Raw genomic sequence first — 21,593 nt, forward strand, 5'->3', positions numbered from 1 at the left:
GTGGGGTGGTCAGAGGGCAGGGAACAGGGGGATTGAATGGGGGCAAGGATCCTGGAGGGGCAGTCAGGAAGGAGCAGGGGTTGGATGGGGTGGCAGGGGGCAATCAGGGGCAAGGATTCCAGGGGCAGTCAGGGGAGAGGGAGAAGGGGTGGTTGGATGGGGCAGGGGTCCCGGGGGGCAATCAGAAATGAGAGGAGGGGTTGGATGGGATGGCAGGGAATAGTCAGGGGACAGGGAACAGGGGTGGATGGGGCAGGGGTGGATGGGGGGTGCCAAGGAATGTGGGGGGTTGGATGGGGCAGGAGTTCTGGGTGGGGGTGAGGAGGAGGGAACTTGTTGTTAATATTTTGGCAGCTCATCACTGCGTAGAGCCTGTATTTTTTCTTACCTTCTACACAGATGACGATTTCTTTCAAACAAATCCACACAGAAATGAAAAACAATCCCATAGAATCTCCTCCACACCCACTGTCTCTTGGTCCTCAGTGAGAGACCGCGAGATGGAGGCTTGCTGCAGCAAGGCTACAGGGCTTTCTGAAGTTCTCCCTGCCCCACATCCCTGTCTTGCCTGGCTGTTGGCAAGGGAGCTCTGTGAGGTCACAGACGCCTCATCATCTCTGCTCAATGGGCTGAGTTCCTGCCAAAGGCTTTTGTGAAGTCACTGCCACACCCACCTTTCCCTGGCAGGCCTGATGTCTGCCCCTGGCCAGCCCAGCTGGATGTTTGAGCTGCAGCCCGGATCACCCCACTTGCTCATTATTGATTCTGGGGAGCACGCAGAGCACCCGGTAAAACAGCAGAGTCTGTTCCGCACCCCACACTGAGCTTTTCATAGAGGCATCAGTTGTGAAACAATTCAGTCTCCTAATGTGGCCTCTATTTCACGGGCTATAAAATTTCACACTCTTAGCACCCTATTAAGCCCAGTTGCTTGTAATTCATTAAAAGGCACCTTCCCAACCAGTTATGATGGTAGGACACCAGGAAACAGAGACTCCACCTCTCCCTTGGGTCACTTGTTCCAGTGGCTAGTCTCCCTCACTGTGATAATTACATTTGAAATTGACAACCTCTGATAAGGGTCAAATTTATGACAATCTTTTAAATAATTTAAATAGAAGAGAAAAAATAACATGAAGTGGAACATGTTCACTGCCAAGTTTTTCAGACAGTCATACCACTGATGTGATAGCTAAGGCCCTGGAAGCAAAGTTAGCTGAAATGCTAAGCCAGCTTTGGACAGCTGTAGCTTCCTTGAAAGATGCAGAAAATATTGTTTTCATTTCAGTTTATTCAAATCGTTCAGTTCAATCGACTAGTTTGTTGAAATTCAAGGAAGCCATTGGGAATTCACAAAACAGGCAAACTTGTTTTCCTCCCTCAATCTATGGATAAAAACTAGATGTGAGGGGACAGATCTACTGGTTCATCAATCTAGAAACACATGGAGACAAGAATGTATCATTTCAGTTCACTAACCACACATCCAATTGCCTTTGTTTAAGAAATCACTTAGTTTGAAATGCAAAACATTTTGATACAACTTCTTTCTTATGCTTCTCTTTCTAACTCTGTCATGACCTTGCTGTGTGACCAAAGAGAGGTCACTTATTTTCTCTTTCCCTCTGTATCATGGGGGATGGAGAAAGTTTTCTCAGTCCTAGCAGGAGAGAGATTTGAGCAAGTCAGGCGTGTTAGGGCCCTTGTACTCTAAAGGACAATGGGTGATTGTTGTTTGGGGCAAGAATCCCAACAGATTTGCTACTTGTCCCCCAACGAAAGCCAATAACACATCTCTGTATTTTCAGTCATGAGTTAGACATTCTCCGCACCCCTCTGTCTCCTGCAGCCCTCAGGTGTTCCTTGGATTAGGGAGGCTTGGATGCTAAGAGAACTGGAATTATTTTACTGGCTTCCTGGTTGTTACTAGCCCATGAGGGTATCAGTCTGGCCCCCAAGGCCCACTCCCCCCAGACATTAAAGATCAGGATGGATTGATTTCACTCAACGTTTTTTGTATTTGCATTTTTTAATTATTTTCCTAATGAAAGATTGATTCTCATGAAATCTTAGAGCTGGCAGATGACAGGACAAGGAGCAATGATCTCAAGTTGCAGTGTGGAAGGCCTGGATATTAGGAAAAACTTTTTCACTAGGGGGGTGGTGATGCCTTTGAATCTGCTAGGACAGAGTCCCCTATCTTGTATCTATATCTAGAGCCTATATTTTTTCTTACCTTCTTCACAGATGACAATGTCTTTGAAAAAAATCCACACGGAAATGAAAAACGATCACACTGAATCTCCTGCACACCAACGTCTCTTGGTCCTCAGCGAGAGACCAGGAGATGGAGGCTTGCTGCAGCAAGGCTACAGGGCTCTCCGAGGTTCCCCCTGCCCCGCATCCCTGTCCTACCTGGCTGTTGTCAAGGGAGCTCTGTGAGGTCACAGATGCCTCATCATCTTTGCCCAATAGGCTGAGTTCCTGCCAAAGGCTTTTGTGAAGTCACTGCCACACCCACCTTTCCCTGGCAGGCCTGATGTCTGCCCCTGGCCAGCCCAGCTGGATGTTTAAGCTGCAGCCCGGATCACCCCACTTGCTCATTATTGATTCTGGGGAGCAAGCAGGCCACCCAGTAAAACAGCAGAGTCTGTTCCTCACCCCACACTGAGTTTTTCGTAGAGGCATCGGTTGTGAAACAATTCAATCTCCTAATCTGGCCTCTATTTCACAGGCTATGAAATTTCACACACTTTGCACCATATGAAGCCCAATTACTTGTAATTCACTGAAAGGCACCTTCCAGAATGACAGGCAGTTGTGACGTGAAGACACCAGGAAACAGAGACTCCACCTCTCCCCTGGGTAATTTGTTCCAGTGGCTAGTCTCCCGCACTGTCAAAAATGTGTGCCTTCCATCTCATTTGAATTTCTCTGGCTTCAGCTGGCAGCTGTTGGTTCTTGTTGTGTCTTTTTTGGCTAGATCGAATTAGCCATGCCCCATGAAATCCGATCTCCCCGTCCTGCTGGGAGCCCCCCAGCCAGGAGAACCCTGTAGGGGCCTCCTAGCTGTTTCTCTGCCCTGCTGGGGACAGGACTTCTTCTCCGTGGGGATATCAGATGCACCTGCAGAGGCAATGCAGAAGTGAGTGCGCTGCATCAGCCCAGCGTTGGGCTCAGGGCTTTGGCCTTGGCAGCTTCTGCTCCAGTCACGTCTCTGAGTGCCCGGACTCAGAGCTTCTGGCCCCCTGTGGCTGCAGCCAGTGCTGGGGCACCGGGCTCAGGACTTTCATGCCCCTCCCCACTCCTGCCGGCGCTCTGTGTGCCTGGGCTCAGGGCTTCTGCCTGGCATCTGCAGCAGGAGCTCGGGGCTTCCCTTGCAGTTCCTTCTAGGGCTCAGGTGTCCATTTCTCTGGATGCCCCGAAAATGGTAGGAGCTGAGGTGCTCCCAACAGCAGGGACCCACCTGCACATCTGGGAACCTCCTCTAGATTCAGAAAGGTTGCTGGCTGCTGCCCTTGGAGCCCAGGTCTGAAGGCAGCACAGAAATGAGGGTGGCAATGCTGTGACCCCCCCTCCAACAACCTCTGAACTCCCCCATTCTCCCAGTTTGGTCGGGGCCCCCATGGTTACAATACCATGAAATGTCAGATGGAAACATCGAAATGGTGACGTTGGTCAATTTCAAGGCCAGAGGGTTTGTAAATTAGTCAAAGTGAGCCCTGAATGGGGTAGGCACCTGGCTATTATGGAGGCCTGAGCAGGTTTGCACTCCCAGTTCTCCTGAAAGGCCATGGAGAATTCCTGCTGCCTGAGAAACTTCCCAGAATAAGCTACCAGGACGGGGGGGGAAATGAAGGAAACCAAGCAAAGCCTGAGCTAAGATGGAGAGCATTGATCCAAGCGGTGTTTGAACCCCTCCACCCCCACCTGCTTGCCTGCGGTGAAACGGACAGAGGGGCACTGATTTCTAGTTGTGAACTTGCTACAGACCATGGGCTTCAGCACAAGCCGTACAGCCCATACTCTGAACTCTTGGCTAAACAGCAAAGCTGGCTTTTCCGAAACCTTTCCCCCCAGTGCTCTGCATCCACTTTGGATTGTGCCCAGCAGAAGCTGGTGGATGGGAGGGGAAGGTAGAGGAGGCCATGCAAATGTTGTGGCGTCTGCACTACCCCACAGACACACACACAACAATGCAGGGCATAATATCCAGGACAGTAAATTATTTGGCCATAACCTACAAAATCCTCAGTGTTGAAAGTTCAATTTCTCTAGAAAACAATGGGAGAGAGGGGTTAGAGAGTTGCAGTTGGACTTCCAGTCTCGGGCCAGCCACATCCCCCTCTCCTGAGTTTTCACTGATATCGTCTCCAAACTGGTCCTCCAGATATAATCTGAGGTCACATCCTGGCCTTTAGGGACATTGGCAGGATCGTCCCTGTTCCCAGCTGCAGCATCACCCTTGTTATCCTGCCTGATAAGGATCCCGCATGTGGCATGACAGGCTCTTTGCTGAGGGCCCTTGAAAGCGCCCAATCGAGATCTGAATCGGACGGGCACGTGCAGGTGCATTTCCTGACTTTTTACTGGACTCCTGGTCCCTCTCATGCTGCTGCTTCAAATGTTCCTTCTCGCTCAGTGCTAAGCAGCAGAATGCTCATTGCTCTTTGGCTGTGCGACACACAGATGTCTAGTCAGGGCTGGCTCTAGGCACCAGAAAACCAAGCACATGCTTGGGGTGGCACATTTTCAGGGGCAGCATTCTGGCCATCTGTTTTTTTGCTTCGGGCAGCAAAAGCCTACAGTTGGCCATGGCAGCAGCAGCACCACATCGTGCGCCGGGGGCGCCCTGGGGCTGCTGTGGTTCGCGCCGAGGGGGAGCAGTGCCCACACCTTGTGGCTGGGCCTGGCAGGCTCCGAGAGGGGGACACTCGGGTTGGGGGCTGCCCGTGGGGCACATGGAGCCACCTGCAGGTGCCACAGGGTGGCCACCCCCCAGTGCCGCAGCTGGGGCTGGGTGAAGCAGCCCGAGTCGCCCAGGGACTGCGGCAAAGCGGCCAGAAGCAGCAGCTGCAGCGGGGCCATAGAGGGCGGGGAGCTGCCCTGCGGGCCCATGTCCCGCTCTCTGGGACTCCGCTCCCTCTGGGGCTACCGTGCCCCGGCTCCTCAGCCCCCTGCCAGGGTGGTCCCCTGGCTCTGCCCTCCCAGCTCCTGGACGGTCCTGGAGGCAGGAGCCCTGGCTGAAAGGACCCTGGGCTGAGGGTTTACCCAGACCCTGCCAGCGCCGGACCAGCTGGAGGCGAGGGGATAGCAGGCAGAGTCAGCACTGGTAGGTGGGAGCCCAGTGCTGGGGTGGCAGGGGGTGCGAGTGGGGGGAGGGAAGAGAGAGCCCAGGGCTGGGGTGGCAGGGAGTGCGGGTTGGGGAGGGCAATAGTGGTGGTGGGGGGTGTGAGAGCCCAGGACTGGGGTTGAGGGTAGCCAAAAATCTTTTTGCTTGGGGCGGCAAAAAACCAAGAGCCGGCCCTGCGTCTAGTCCTGCTGCTCTGAAAGAAACCGTGTTCACAGCTCTAATCCTGGCAGATACTGATTAAAATCTTGCTGTGCTCCTCTAAGGGTACGTCTACACTACAAGACTATTTCGAATCTACTTAACTCGAATTTGTGGAATCGACCTTATGAAGTCGAACGTGTGTATCCACACTAAATACACTAATTCGACTGTCTGAGTCCACACTAACGGGGCAAGCGTCGACTTTGGAAGCGGTGCACTGTGGGAAGCTATCCCACAGTTCCCGCAGTCCCCGCTGCCCATTGGAATGCTGGGTAGAGCCCCCAATGCCTGCTGGGGGAAAAATGTGTCGAGGTGGTTTTGGGTAACTGTCATCATTCAACTGTCACTCCCGCCCTCTCTCCTTGAAAGCGCCGGCGGGAAATCTGTTCGCGCCCTTCTCTGGTCGGTTACAGCTCGGACGCCACAGCACTGCGAGCATGGAGCCCGCTGCGATCATCGCTGCACTTATGGCCGTTGTCAACTCCTCGCACCTTATCGTCCACCTCTTCCACAGTCAGCTGCTGAGAAATCGGGCGAGGAGGCTCCGTCAGCGCGGTGAGGACAGAAAGTCACAGAGTGGTGCAGACCTCTCACAAAGCAGGGTACGCCGCGCAGTGGAGATCATGGTGGCAATGGGTCAAGTTCATGGTGTGGAACGGCGATTCTGGGCCCGGGAAACAAGCACGGACTGGTGGGACCGCATAGTGCTGCAGGTCTGGGATGAATCACAGTGGCTGCGAAACTTCAGGATGCGTAAGGGCACTTTCCTTGAACTCTGTGACTTGCTGTCCCCTGCCCTGAAGCGCCAGGACACCCGGATGCGAGCAGCCCTGACTGTGCAGAAGCGAGTGGCCATAGCCCTCTGGAAACTTGCAACACCAGACAGCTACCGGTCAGTAGCGAACCACTTTGGCGTGGGCAAATCTACCGTAGGACTTGCTGTGATTCAAGTAGCCCATGCAATCGTTGAGCAACTGCTCTCAAAGGTAGTGACTCTAGGAAACGTCCAGGTCCTCAGAGATGGCTTCGCCACGATGGGATTCCCAAACTGCAGTGGGGCTATAGATGGGACTCACATCCCTATCCTGGGACCAGCCCACCAGGCCAGCCATTACATTAACCGAAAGGGCTACTTTTCTATGGTGCTGCAAGCACTGGTGGACCATAGGGGACGTTTTACCAACATCTACGTCGGGTGGCCGGGCAAGGTTCATGACACGCGTGTGTTCAGGAACTCTGGTCTGTTTAAATGCCTCCAGGCAGGTATTTTCTTCCCGGACCACAAAATAACGGTTGGGGATGTGCAGATGCCTACAGTGATCCTCGGGGACCCAGCCTACCCGCTAATGCCCTGGCTCATGAAGCCCTATACAGGCGCCTTGGACAGTGAGAAGGAACTATTCAACTACCGGCTTAGCAAGTGCAGAATGGTGGTGGAGTGTGCTTTCGGACGTCTCAAGGGGAGATGGCGGAGCTTACTGACTCGCTCGGACCTCAGCGAAAAAAATATCCCCGTTGTTATTGCTGCTTGCTTTGTGCTCCACAATCTCTGTGAGAGCAAGGGGGAGACCTTTATGGCGGGATGGGAGGTTGAGGCAAATCGCCTGGCTGCTGATTACGCTCAGCCAGACAGCCGTGCCAATAGAAGATCCCAGCGGGAAGCGCTGTGCATCCGGGAGGCTTTGAAAGCTAGGTTCCTCGGAGAGCAGGGTAACCTATGACTGTCCACTTGATTTACAGAGAAGCTGAACCTGAGCCTGTTTCAGTGACTGTTGACTTCGATCTGCGGTTACATACCCCGTTCTCCAGGTTTCCCCCCTTCCAACACACGTTTTAAAATAAATTTAATGGAACACTGATTATTAACAAAGTTTTCTTTAATTATGAATTCCTGTTCTAGGGTTGAAACATGGACGCAGACTGTGGTGGGTACGGTGTGCACTGATGTACAGACCGCTTCTACACTAGAGGAATGACAGGCTCCTGCTCCTACAGCGGTCTCTGGGGGGAGGACGGTTGCAGGTGGGTGTGCAGGAAGGGGTGGGTTTGCAGGAAGGGGTGAGGGGTGCCGTCTTTGGGACGGAGTTTGGATGCAGGCTCTGGGCTGGGGGTTGGGGTGTAGGAAGGGGTGAGGGGTGTGTGGGAAGGGTGAGTATGTGTCCGTGGATGAGGGCTCTTGCTGGGGCTCAGGGCATCGGAGAGGCTCGTGGCTAGGGTGGAAGGGCATGGTAAGGGCAGCCTGCCTTGCCATTTGTGGATGGCAGGCGCTAGGACCCTGGGGCAGCATACACCTCACAGACTGACCCGGGACAGCATACACCTCACAGACTGACCCTGGTGCCTAGTGACTGCAGTCTGTGTGTGTCCTGCTGTTGATCCTGCCCCCAAGTCTGTACCCTGGTAATGGAGGCTGTCCTATGCAATTAACCCCCCCCCCCCTTCACACAAAGTCTTCTGACAAGAAAAACGTGACGGGAACAGTGAATAACAACAAACTACTTTTAATACTCAGCTACACAGTGGGGGGATGAAACTTGGATTTTGGACTGGGTGATCCAGGAAGGGAAGCACTTCTCAAAATTTATGGCATGAGAGCTGTGTGGTACATGAGCGCTCTGCTGAGGTGAAGTGACAGTTTTCACGGCCCCTAGCGCCCCTCCTTCTTGTTATTTTGGGTGAGGGGGGGACAGGACTTTGTGGCGGGGGGTGGCGGTTGCAGATACAGTGCAGGGGGGCTCTCTCCTCCTGCCTGCGGTCCTGCAGAACATCTACAAGGCGCCGGAGCGTGTCCGTTTGCTCCCTCATTAGCCCAAGCAGCGTTTGAGTCGCCTGCTGGTCTTCCAGCCGCCACCTGTCCTCCCGTTCGCTGTGTGAGCGCTGGTGCTGACATAGGGTCTCCCTCCACTGTCTCTGCTCGGCCGCCTCGGCTCTGGAGCAGGCCATCAGTTCCGAGAACATGTCGTCCCTAGTCTTTTTCTTTCGCCGCCTAATCTGCGCCAGCCTCTGTGAGGGGGAAGCCGGGGCAGTTCGTGAAAGAGCCGCAGCTGTGTGATGGGAAAAAGGAAGTGATTTCCTTGAAGAGATACATGTTTGCGAACACTGAACACAGTCTACTCAGTTTCTGTGAACAAGACCATACAGGGCACCTAGTCTCACGAGCTCTCAGGACAAGTTTGAGATTTCGGAATACGCTTTCATTGGCTGCGGTCTTGCACAGGAGATCAGACAAGCGGGGCGGTACAGCTGAATCCGTGTAGCAGCCAGGCCTGGTAAGCACTACACTATACCAGTTAATGGATAGCTGTGCACTCCTGCTGAAGGCAATCTGGAAAGCATAAAGTCTGACCCTGTTCCAGCCCCTCGCGGCTGTGCCCGGGAAAGATCACTGTATGCTTTTCCTCTGCGGCCTCCAACACGTGGCTGTTAAACGAAGGTCATTGCTATGCAAAGTAAAAGTCAAGCATTCACAATAGTAACAGTACACTAATTGCCCTAATTAGATGCAGCATTCGCTGAACGAGATTACCCTGAGGCGGGTCACTCGGAGAGAGAGAGAGAGAGAGGATGCTGCTAGAATCCCTGCACAGACCAGGACCGTATGCTGCCATGCTGGTGGAGGCAATGATTCCGCTGTACGTTAGGATGGCCTGGCGCGGAAGAGTGTGCTTCCACGGAGCACCAAATAAGGCACCTCTCCCCAGGAACCTCCTGCGGAGGCTTTTCGAGCTCCTCTACGAGAGCTTCGTGGAAGTGTCCCAAGAGGATTTCTGTTCCATCCCTATATGTGTGGACCTTCTTTTTATATAGTTTTATATGGAAACGTTTTTATATAGTTTTTATATAGTTTTTATTCATGTTTTTTAAAAAATAAATGTTTCCATGTTTATAGCACTTACCGACTGATCCTTCCCCTGATTCTGAGTCCGGGTTAACGGCCGGGGAGGGTTGGTAGGGGATCTCTGTGAGGGTAATGAAGAGATCCTGGCTGTCGGGGAAAGCGGTATTGTAAGCGCTGTCGCCTGCGTCGTCCTCCACAAACCCTTCCTCATCTTCCCCATCGGCGAACATCGCCGAGGAACTGCCCGTCGACACTATCCCATCCTCAGAGTCCACGGTCACTGGTGGGGCAGTGGTGGCAGACCCACCTAGAATGGCATGCAGTGCCTCGTAGAAGCAGCATGTCTGGGGCTGGGCTCCGGAGCGTCCGTTTGCCGCTCTGACTTTTTGGTAGCCTTGTCTCAGGTCCTTGATTTTCACGCGGCACTGCGTTGTATCCCGGCTGTATCCTCTGAGTGCCATGGCTTTGGAGACCTTCTCGTAGGTCTTTGCATTCCGTTTGTTGGAGCGGAGCTCCGAAAGCACAGACTCCTCGCCCCACACAGCGATCAGATCCAGGACTTCCCGGTCTGTCCATGCTGGGGACCTCTTTCTATTCTGGGATTGCATGGACTCCTCTGCTGGAGAGCTCTGCATCATTGAAGGTGCTGCTGAGCTCGCCCCGATGTCCAACCAGGACATCAGATTCAAAGTGCCCAGACAGGAAAAGGAATTCAAATTTTCCCGGGTCGTTTCCTGTGTGGCTGGTCAGAGAATCCAAGCTTGGACTGCTGTCCAGAGCGTCAACAGAGTGGTGCACTGTGGGATAGCTCCCGGAGCTACTAAGTTCGATTTGCATCCACACATAGCCTAATTCGAGATAGCCATGTCGAATTTAGCGCTACTCCCCTTGTCGGGGTGGAGTACCGAATTCGAACTAAAGAGCCCTCTAGGTCGAATTAAACGGCTTCCTGGTGTGGACGGTTGAGCGGTTAATTCGAATTAACACTGCTAAATTCGATTTAAAGTCCTAGTGTAGACCAGGCCTAAGTGTATTTGTGATTGGACGTGCTTCTTGCTAGGGGGGATTTTCAGATAGATGAACTGCATAAAACAGAGGGAAAGACAAAGAGAACCATCAACATGTCTAAGAACTTGAACAATATTTGAAGATCATATATTGGTGTCTAACTACCTCCTGCTGCCGGGAGATGCAACTGGTATTTTAATGACACACACACTACACCTGTGCCTGACCTGAAATTCAGGTGGGATAGCTCAGTGGTTTGAGCATTGGCCTGCTAAACTAGTATTATGAGTTCAATCCTTAAGGAGGCCATCTAGGGAATGGGGGTAAAATTTTGTCTGGGGATTGGTCCTGCTTTGAGCAGGGGGTTGGACTAGATACCTCCTGAGGTCCCTTCCAACCCTAATATTCTATGAATTCTGTCCTTTCGTGTTGGCAGAACAAATAAACCTCACCTCCAATTACCCCTTACACAATCCATTTGAGTTCAAGAAAGAGAGATATCTCTCGCAACAAGTTTTAACATTACGGGGCAAAGACTAAGGTGAGTTGTCTATTTTTCTTTCAGTTCTAATACCTGAGGAAAGCACCAAAATCCATTCTATCTACCAAGAGAAAAGATTGTTTTTCTGTTCTCAAAGTGCTGATGCCTTTGACCCCAAAATGTTGTCTTTATTTTCTCTCACAAAATAACTTGCAGTGAAATGGGACCAACTGCCTAAACTAACCTGAATGCTGCATGTCAGAGTTTGGGAATATCAGGATAGATCACCACCTGGCATCAGTTGTCACAGATCCATCAGCATCAGCAGAGCTACTGAGTGAACCAACTGAGTGTCTGGTTCATTGTGCTGTACTGAGTTAAAAGATTTCATACGCTGTCCATATGAAGATGATAATAGTCTGTTTAAAATTACCCCTTGGTTTCACAGAATCTTGTTTAATGGAGGGTTTTTTCTAAAAATGTGCTTCATTTGTTTGAATATCAAACATTTACATTTAAAATTTCCCAGAGTAAGTTTTGTGCTGGTGAAATATTCCCAGTTGACAGCCCTGGAGAGAGAAGATTGTGAAAAAAGACAGAACAGTATGGAATGGGCAGCACTGGCTTCCCCAGTGCACCATTCTCTGCCCCCATGGAAGGTCTCATGGGTTCGGGGAGGATACACACCGATAATGGAATGAAATCTCTCTTGCATAGTTGAGTTTTCTTCTTAGTTGGAAGTGGGAGAAAGAACAGGAACATTTGGACCCACCTAGCTTCCAAGGGAACCATCTTTCTTGATGCTGTTTGACCTGCAATTCATTGTGGCCCTTTAGGTGGAGATCAGTGGGTATTCTCGAGGAAGCTGCTTTATGACTCTGCTAAAGAACTATCTTCTGAGAAGGACAGGCTGGTCCTCCCACTGTCTCCACTCACTCATGGCAAATTATAGAGATTTGTAGCCGTAGGTTGTACAGGATGATAAGATACTGCATGTGAGCACGGGAGAGAGAGAGATGTTTTACTTAGGGTAGGTCTATACTTACCGCGCGGGTCGACGCGGAGAGTTCGACTTCTCGGAGTTTGAACTATCGCGTCTAATCAAGACGCGATAGTTCGAACTCCCCACGCGCTCCGGTCGACTCCGGAACTCCACCACCGCGAAGGGCGGTGGCGGAGTCGACCTTGGAGCCGCGGACTTCGATCACGCGGTGTCTGGACGGGTGAGTAGCCCAAACTAAGGTACTTCGACTTCAGCTATTCGCGTAGCTGAAGTCGCGTACCTTAGTTCGACCCCCCCCCTTAGTGTAGACCAGGCCTTAGTATTTATTAGGGTCCTTTCCTTTGGAGGTGGAAGCTTTTCCAAACTCACTTGCTGCCTCTGCTTCCCCACTGCAGAACTCCAGTTTTCGGCTGTGCAAGAAGCCAGAGCAGGCATGAGGGTCTCACCCATCATTTTAATTCAGCTCCCACTGCTTAACTTTGCTCTTCATTGAAATCTCCTCAGTTAATATAGAGTAAACCAGTGTGAACGTAATCTTACTGATTTCAACAAGAATGCTGGTTATTGAATGTAATCCGAGTTTATTCCTACTTTGTGGTTTTAATTGACTTATTATAAATAGCATAGCTCCTGGTTTAGTTATGGAAAGGTGCTAGAGTGCTAATATGAGGCTTAAATCTACCACTCCAAGCACCGCCTGCCATAGATCAGGTGGCTGTGGTGACATCTGGCCTTTTAGTTTCATAAGAAGAAAATTATATTTGCAATTACTGACTTTGCAGTGTTTGTGGTTGGCATTTCTAAAATGCTGATTTGGGGAAAAAAAACATTTGCAATTGTCAATTGCTTCGAAGCAAGCAGCCTTTGGAAATTCCAAAATGCTCACCTCCTTCTTTTTAAAGTAATTCTTTTTCTCTGCCATTGTCTTTCAGTTAAGTTTCTCGAAATAGCTACAATATTAGTGTGATTCACTTAGAGATTAGATGTTTTCACTTTACTAGCAATTTTGGCTCTTTCTCCCTGAAAATGATTCTTGAATTAATTTCTTTTCTATCCCACATTACATCACAGTTAGGAGGGAACACGACATTTGAAAGTGTTCTGGATATTACGCTGTTACAACAAGGTGAGAGTTGATGATGTTTTAGGAGCAGTTCTGAAACCTGTAAATGATAACGGATATAATAATATATTAATATTCTATTTGGTGGAAAAAATCCTTTATTTTTCAATTGTCTGTTTAATATGTTTTTTTCTCTTGATGTTTTCTGATGGGTTCCTATTATGGTGAAACGTGATTAGTCCCAATAGGACAATTGAAACGTGTGTGTGTGTGTATGTGTGTGTGTGCACATGTGTTTTAATTTTTCACATTGATAAGGTAAAGAATTGTAGAAATCTAGTACCAAAATAGCCACATTACTAGGAAACAGGGCTTTCAGATGAGTGTGACTTTATGCTTCCATTTCCATAAGGAAATTTTGATTCCTATCTTTGGTGTTTCTTTGTCTCATGGAGAAGTGCAAGAACCTGCACTGTGACCTGTGGTTTCAAGCAATTAGACTAGATTGGGGGAGTTGGGATCCACAGACTATATCTAAGGGGTCCTCCAAAGGTTGTTGTTACCATAGAACAGTGCTTTTCAACCTGTGGTCCGTGGATTCCTAGGGGTCCACAGATTGTGTCTACAATTTCCACCTCCATTCAAAATGTTTGATTCATCCACAAATGAGAAAAAAACCCACTGGTCTAGATAATCAAAATGGTTCCTTTGGGCTTTGGAATCTTTGACTAAATTGAATTTCCGTTGTTTCGGCATCTCTTAAGAGATAACACGAGTCTCCACTGTACATCAGATTTATTGTCGTGGTACCCATTGCTTCTATCCCCTCCTCTGCCTCTTCTTTGACACAGAGCACAGTGGCAGGAGAAATGGCTCCCGGAAACTGCCCCAGAGTGACTGGCTTCATTTTCCAAGGAATAACTGACAGTCCAAAACTGCAAAACATCCTCTTTGTGTTCTTCTTTGCCATTTATTTCTGCATGCTGGTGGGGAATGTCTGGGTGATTGTGCTGATTAGCGTTGACTCCCAACTCCACAGCTCCATGTACTTTTTCCTCAGCAACTTGTCCCTCTTAGATGTTGTCTGCTCTGTGATTGCCCTAGTGACACTCAGTTCCCTAGTGACGAGTAAAGACATTTCTTTCCCTGGGTGTGTGGTTCAGTTTTCCTCTTCTCCTTCTGTGCCAGCAATGAGCTCTGCCTCCTGGCTGTAACGGCCTACAATCACTTTGTGGCCATCTGCAAGAACCTGCACTGTGGCCATCTGCAACCCATTGCTTTATGATGTCATCACGACCAAGAGAGTCTGCTTCCAGCTGGTGGCTGGCTCTTCCCTATGTGCCTGTGCCAATGCCACTGTGCATACGTGTACTGAATTCAGTCTGTCCTTCGGCCACTCCAGTGTCCTAGGTCATTTCTTCTGCGATATTCACCCACTCCAAGAAATCTCCTGCTCTGACTTTCGTATCAATAAGCTAGTGCATTTCATCTTTGCAGCCATAGAAACAATAGGCACCGTTTTCACCATTCTCATCCTCTACATTTACATCATCTTTGCCATCCTGAGGATCCACTCCATGGCAGGAAGGCACAAAGCCTTCTCCACCTGCACCTCCCACCTGACTGTCGTTTCCTTCTTATATGGGACCCCGACCTTTACATATTTACGACCTTCCCCTGGCAGCTCAGTGGACTGGGAGAAAATGGTGGCCGTGTTCTATACCCTTGTGATCCCCATGCTGAACCCCTGATCTACAGCCTGAGGAACAAGGAGGTGAAGGATGCTCTGAGGAGGACAATATACCAAAAATTATTCCTCGCTGTATGTAAATATGGGGACTGGTTTTTCTGATCAGTACTGGAGTTCAGATATGAGCTAGTTCTCACTCATTAAGTCATTGTGCAGAAATTTGTGTCCTCATGTGACTTACAGGAGAAAACAATATGGAAATGGAACTTGAACCCGATAATGAAGGAAGGCGCCATGTCCCTTGAAAAACAGTGTCCAGTAACTGTGTTACAGCTTGTCCTTTATGCACTGATATGTGATTTCTGCAATATAGGCATCGCCCCCTGCTTGTTCCACTACCTTTTGAACTATGTTGGTTAACTTAGCAGATGATATAAAGAGGAGATACTCAGACTGTAATTATTTCTGTTTGCCACCGCTATTATCTCAGTTCCCACAGCCCCCCGCCCCTAAAATCACTGTACAATTAAATAAAGGGAAGTGCCCACGAAGAGGGGGTTTTATAGATAGATAGTCAGACAGATGGTTCTGTTCGGGGACAGACAGGTAGACACTAGACAGACGGATGTTTTTCTATGGGGATAGATAGACAGAGACATGGTTATGTCTGGGGTTAGATAGACAGAAACACGTCATTAGACAGACATGAGAAAGGAAGGATGCTAGAGGTTATCGCACTCGCCTAAGACTTGAGGGGTCTGAGTTTAAATTCCGCCTCCACTGCAGACTTCCTTTGCGACCTTGAGCAAATCACTTAGGGCCAGATTTTTAAAGGGATTTCAGTTCCTAATTCCCATTGATTTCAATGGGATTTATGTGGCCTAAATACCTTTAAAAACCTAGGTTTAGTCTCCCTTTGCCTCAGTTTGCCACTTGTAATATGGAGGTAAGAGAAGGAGTGTTGTAAGCAAGATACTAGAAGTAATTCTTCTGCCCGACTCTGCGCTGATTAGGCCTCAACTAGAGTCTTGTGTCCAGTTCTGGGCACCACTTTTCAGGAAAGATGTGGACAAATTGCAGAGTGTCCAGATAAGAGCAACAAAAACGCGAGTGCCATGTCTCCGTGTGGCAGCAGCACATCCCCTATCTGGCTTCTATGCATAGGGAAAGCCAGGAGGCTCCACACACTGCTCGTGCCCCAAGCACCGCCCCTGCAGCTCCCATTGGCTGGGAACCACAGCCAATGGGAGCTTCAGGGGCAGCGCCTGCAGACAGGGCAGTTTGCCCACCCCTGGTCTAAGGCCACACAGTGTTTGCAGTAGCATGTGCTATGTGCTTTCTCCCATTCTGCCCCCCACACTCGGGAGGAGCTCCCTGTAAACATCAGCAAAACGACCTTCTCATCCCAGGGACTGTTTGACTCTTTAATTATTCCCTGTCCAGCAGGCTTGCCATCTCCTTATGAACTTGCTGCCGCAATGTACCAGTTTTGTGGTATGCTTTGCTGGGTGCAGGTTGTGATCCCACAGTGTTCATTGTGAAAGTGAAATGAATTATATCAGTGGTCCCCAACGCGGTGCCCACAGATGCCATGGTGCCCGCTGGGGCATTTATGTGCACCCGCCTAGTGCCTAGCAGGGGAGAGAAGCCGCAGCTCCGCGCCTGCCGGGAACAGAGAACTCAGGCTGTGGGTGCCGGTGTTCTCTGTTCCCAGCAGGGGCGAGGCCTGCCTAGTTCCCAGCAGGGGAGAGAAGCCACGGCCCCGTGTCCACCGGGGACAGAGAACTCCGGGGCTGCAGGCTATGGGCGCTGGTGTTCTCAGTCCCTGGCAGGTGTGGGGCCGCAGCTTAAGCTGGAGAGAAGTTGCGGCCCCACGCCTGCCGGGGACAGAGAACTCCAAGGCTGCAGGGTGCAGGCGCCAGTGTTCTCGGACCCAGGCAGGCACGGGGCTGCGGCTTAAGCTGGAGAGAAGCCGCGGCCCCGTGCCTTCCGGGGGCAGAGAACTCTGGGGCTGCAGGCTGCGGGTGCCAGTATTCTCGGTCCCAGGCAGACACAGGACCCGGCTAGTGCCCAGCAGGGGAGAGAAGCTGCGGCCCCGCGCCTGCTGGGAACAGAGTACTCCAGGGCTGCAGGCACCGGTGTTCTCTGTCCTTGCAGCTTCTCTCTGGATTCATATATTATGTAATATTAAATATGATGGGTTTTGTATTATTTAATGTACAAATATAAAATAAGCTTTGAAAAATTGTTGGCGCCCGCCACACTCTTCTGAAAACATGAATGTGCTACTGGCCTCAAAAAGGTTGGGGACCACTGCCCTAGATACATTACTTTAAAACAAAATGATACACAACTTTTATCAGAGAGAAGGAAGCAATCTCCCCAGGCAGTGCCACCAAAGAACAATGAGGAGGCTAATGGAGCACAGAATGCTGTCCTTAAAATGAAGAACAGTCAAAGAATCATAATCTGTGTGAATAACTTTAATGTGGTATAAACTCCCTTGGAAAGACAGTACTACTCAACTCCCATTTAACATTAATAAAAAATAATGGGTGAAATTCTAGCCCCATTGAAGTCAATGGCAAAAACTTCCATTGACTTATATAGGGCCTGGATTTCACTCTATAGAAGTAGCACATTGAAAAGCAGAGTACACAAACCACGATGACATCTTTTAAAAGCCATGTCTTATGTGCACATTTGGAAACAGTACAAAACACTGAGATTTGCTACTTTATCAATTAGGTCTGTCAAGCGATTAAAAAAATTAATCATGATTAATAGCGCAATTTAAAAAATTATTCATAATAAATTGCGCTGTTAATAATAGAATACCATTTATTTAAATATTTTGGTTTTCTACATTTTAAAATATATTGATTTCAATTACAACACAGAATACAAAGTATACAGTGCTCACTTTATAATTATTTTTATTACAAATATTTGCACTGTAAATAACAAAAGAAATAGTATTTTTCAATTCACCTAATACAAGTCCTGTAGTGCAATCTCTTTATCATGAAAGTTGAACTTACAAATGTAGAATTATGTACCAAAAAAAACTGCATTCAAAAATAAAACAATGTAAAACTTTAGAGCCTACAAATCTACTCAGTCCTATTTCTTGTTCAGCCAATTGCTTCAGGCAAACAAGTTCATTTACATTTACGGGAGATAACGTAGCCCACTTCTTGTTTACAATGTCACCCGAAAATGAGAACAGGTGTTTGCATGGCATGGTTGAAACCAGATTTGGAAGATATTTATGTGCCAGATGCAATAAAGATTAATATTTCCCTTCATGCTTCGACCACCATTCCAAAAGACAAGTGTCCATGCTGATGACTGGTTCTGCTCGATAACGATCCAAAGCAGTGCAGACCAACACATGTTCATTTTCATCATCTGAGTCAGATGCAACCAGCAGAAGGTTGATTTTCTTTTTTGGTGGTTCAGGTTCTGTAGTTTCCTCTTTGGAGTGTGGCTCTTTTAAGACCTCTGAAAGCATGCTCCACACCTCGTCCCTCTCAGATTTTGGAAGGCACTTCAGATTCTTAAACCTTGGGTTGAGTGCTGTAGCTAGCTTTAGAAATCTCACATTGGTACTTTCTTTGTGTTTTTTCAAATCTGCAGTGGAAGTGTTCTTAAAACAAGCAACATGTGCTGGGTCATCATACGAGACTGCTATAACATGAAATATAGAGTATGGCAGAATGCAGGTAAAACAGAGCAGGGGACATATAATTCTCCCTCAAGGGGTTCTGTCACAGATCTAATTAATGCATTATTTTTTAATGAGCCTCATCAGCATAGAAGCATGTTTCTGCAATGGTGGTCAAAGCATGAAGGAGCATACAAATGTTTAGCACAGGGGTGGGCAAACTGCGGCCCGGGGGCCGCATCCGGCTCTCCAAACATTTTAAGGGGGGTGGGGGGAGAGATACCTCAGTGGTTTGAGCATTGGCCTGCTAAACCAGGGTTGTGAGTTCAATCCTTGAGGGGGCCATTCAGGGATCTGTGGCAAAAATCTGTCTGGGGATTGGTCCTGCTTTGAGCAGGGGGTTGGACTAGATGACCTCCTGAGGTCCATTCCAACATTGATATTCTATGATTCTAATCTGGCCCTCGAGGACCTCACCAGGCAGCAGGATGCAGGGCTTGCCCCACTCCAGCTGGGGAGCAGGGTAAGGGTCTTGCCCCACTCCACGCAGCTCCCGAAAGCATCATCAACAGCAGCATGTTCCCCCTGAGGCATCTACACATAGGGGCAGCCAGGGGTCTCCACACACTGCCCCCGCTCCAAGCGCTGCCTCCGCAGCTCCCATTAGCTGGGGACTGCGGCCAATGGGAGCTGCAGGGGCAGCTTGCGGAGTCACCTGGCCATGCCTCGGCGTAGGAGCCAGAGGGGGGACATGCCACTACTTCTGGGAGATACTTGGGGTAAGCGCTGCCTGGAACTTGCACCCCTAGCCCTTTCCCCAGCCCTGATCCCCCTACCGCCCTCCGAACCCCTCCATCCCAGGCCAGAGCAACCTCCTACATCCACCAACCTCTCAGCCCTACCCCAGAGCCCGCACCCCCAGCTGGAGCCCTTGCACCCCAACCCCCAATTTCATGAGCTTGCCATACAATTCCTGGCTTGCCATAAAATTTCCATACCAAGATGTGGCCCTTGGACCAAAAAGTTTGCCCACCCCTGGTTTAGCATATCTGGCATGTAAATACCTTGCAACGCCAGTTACAAAAGTGCTATGTAAATGCCTGTTCTCACTTTCAGGTGACGTAAATAAGAAGTGGGCAGCATTATTTCTTGTAAATGTAAACAAAGTTGTTTGTCTCAGCGATTGGTTGAATTTCTTTTATTTATCATTTTTACAGGTGCAAATATTTGTAATAAAAATATAAATAAAAAAGTGAGCACTGTAAATTTTGTATTCTATGTTGTAATTGAAATCAATATATTTGAAAATGTAGAAAAACATCAAAAAATATTTAATAAATTTCAGTTGGTATTCTATTGTTTAACAGTACAATTAATACTGCAATTAATCATGATTAATTTTTTGACTTTAATCACATGAATTAACTGCAATTAATTGACAGCCCTATTATCAATATTTCAGTTTCAGATAATATATATTATTGAGAAAAAATATACCAATTAGATATTAAAACAGGGGTCGGCAACCTTTCAGAAGCAGTGCACCAAGTCTTCATTTATTCACACTAATTTAAGCTTTTGTGTGCCAGTAATACATTTTAATGTTGTTAGAAGGTCTCTTTCAGGGTCACCCGGGGGGGGAGGCAAGTGGGGCAATTTGTCCCAGGCCCTGGGCCCCACAGGGGCCCCCACGAGAATTTTTCAGGGCCACTGGAGCGGGGTCCTTCACTCGCTCCAGGGGCCCCGGAAAACTCTCGCGGATCCCGGGCCCCCAGAGCTTCTTCCACTCCGGGTCTTCGGCGGCAATTCGGCGGCAGGGGGGGTCTTTCCGCTCCGGGACCCGCCGCCGAAGACCCCATCCCCCCTGAATCCTCGGGGCAGCTCTGGACTCTTTCTATAAGTCTATAATATATAATTAAACTATTGTTGTATGTAAAGTACCGTAAATAAGGTTTTTAAAATGTTTAAGAAGCTTCATTTAAAATTAAATTATAATGCAGAGGCCCCGGTCCGGTGGCCAGGACCAGGGCAGTGAGAGTGCCACTGAAAATCAGCTCGCGTGCTGCCTTCGGCACGTGTACCATAGGTTGCCTTCCCCTATACAAAAGAATTAAAGCACATTTTTATAATTTCTAAGAATACATAAGGGACATATCTAAAATGTATTGTTACTTTTCAGTTGTGTGGGTACATGCACGCTCATACACGGCTTCAAGTTCATTACCAGCCTCATCATCTTTCTCATTAGTTAATAAAAAGCTATTATTTCAACATTCTCTCATTTATGTAAAATATTTTTATTAGTTTACTGCATACTCTTTGGAATGGTATAATATAGGATTGCCAATTTGGCATATGCACAAGAAAGACTCTATAGCCTTTTGCTGAGAGCACTCACTCAGCATGTGAGCGACCTAGGATCCTATCCCTTGGCTACCATGACTCTTCAATTATTTGTCTAAAGTGGAACAGCTTTAAAAGCAGAGATTGGAGGGCATCATCTTCCCCCCTTCAGAATATACCATACCCCAGTCATTAAGGTACTCTCCTGACAGGTAGCATCTCCCTTCTCTCCCTCAAGCAGAGGAGGGAATTAAAGGGGGCGGGTCTCCCACATCCCAGGTAAGTATCCTAATCACTAAAAGTTATGAGGAAGGTCCTCCTCCCCCATAGCTTACTGCAAGAAACACCTTTGGGCACCTGGCTTTGGGTTCACAGCTGAGAATCCTAAACAGAGACAGGCAACTGCTTCAAGCCTAGATTTAGGGACTGAACTCTCTGAGGGGTAGGGCTTACCACACACTCTTCCCCTTGGCATCTCCTATTGGCTAGTTTAGGCAGGGCGCCCCCTAGCATTTTGGCTTTTATGAATCCTATTCATAGGTGCTTACCTCCCCACATTTATTTTGTAGGAAACCTAACTGAGGCTTTGTGAATATTACTGATTTTAAAGGTGCCTAAAAGTTAGGGGTGGCAACACTGAGCATTGCTGTGCCAAAATTCATTTATGCTAGACCAGGGATCTTAAACTCAAATGACCAGGAGGACCACATGAGGACTAGTACATTGGCCCCAGGGCCACATCACTGACACCCCTGAACCCACTCCACCCCTTCCATGAGGCCCGGCCCCAACCATGCCTCTTCCCCACCCCCATTCCAACCCCTTTCCCAAAGTCCCCACCTCAACTTCGCCCCCTCCCTGCCCCTATTCCAACCACTTCCCCAAATCCCTGCCCTACAGCTTCTCCTCCTTCTCCCCTGAATGCCAAGCTCCCTGCTCCTTCTCC

The sequence above is a fragment of the Mauremys mutica genome, chromosome 9 (genome assembly GCF_020497125.1).
Source record: "Mauremys mutica isolate MM-2020 ecotype Southern chromosome 9, ASM2049712v1, whole genome shotgun sequence".
In the NCBI taxonomy this organism is placed as follows: domain Eukaryota; kingdom Metazoa; phylum Chordata; order Testudines; family Geoemydidae; genus Mauremys; species Mauremys mutica.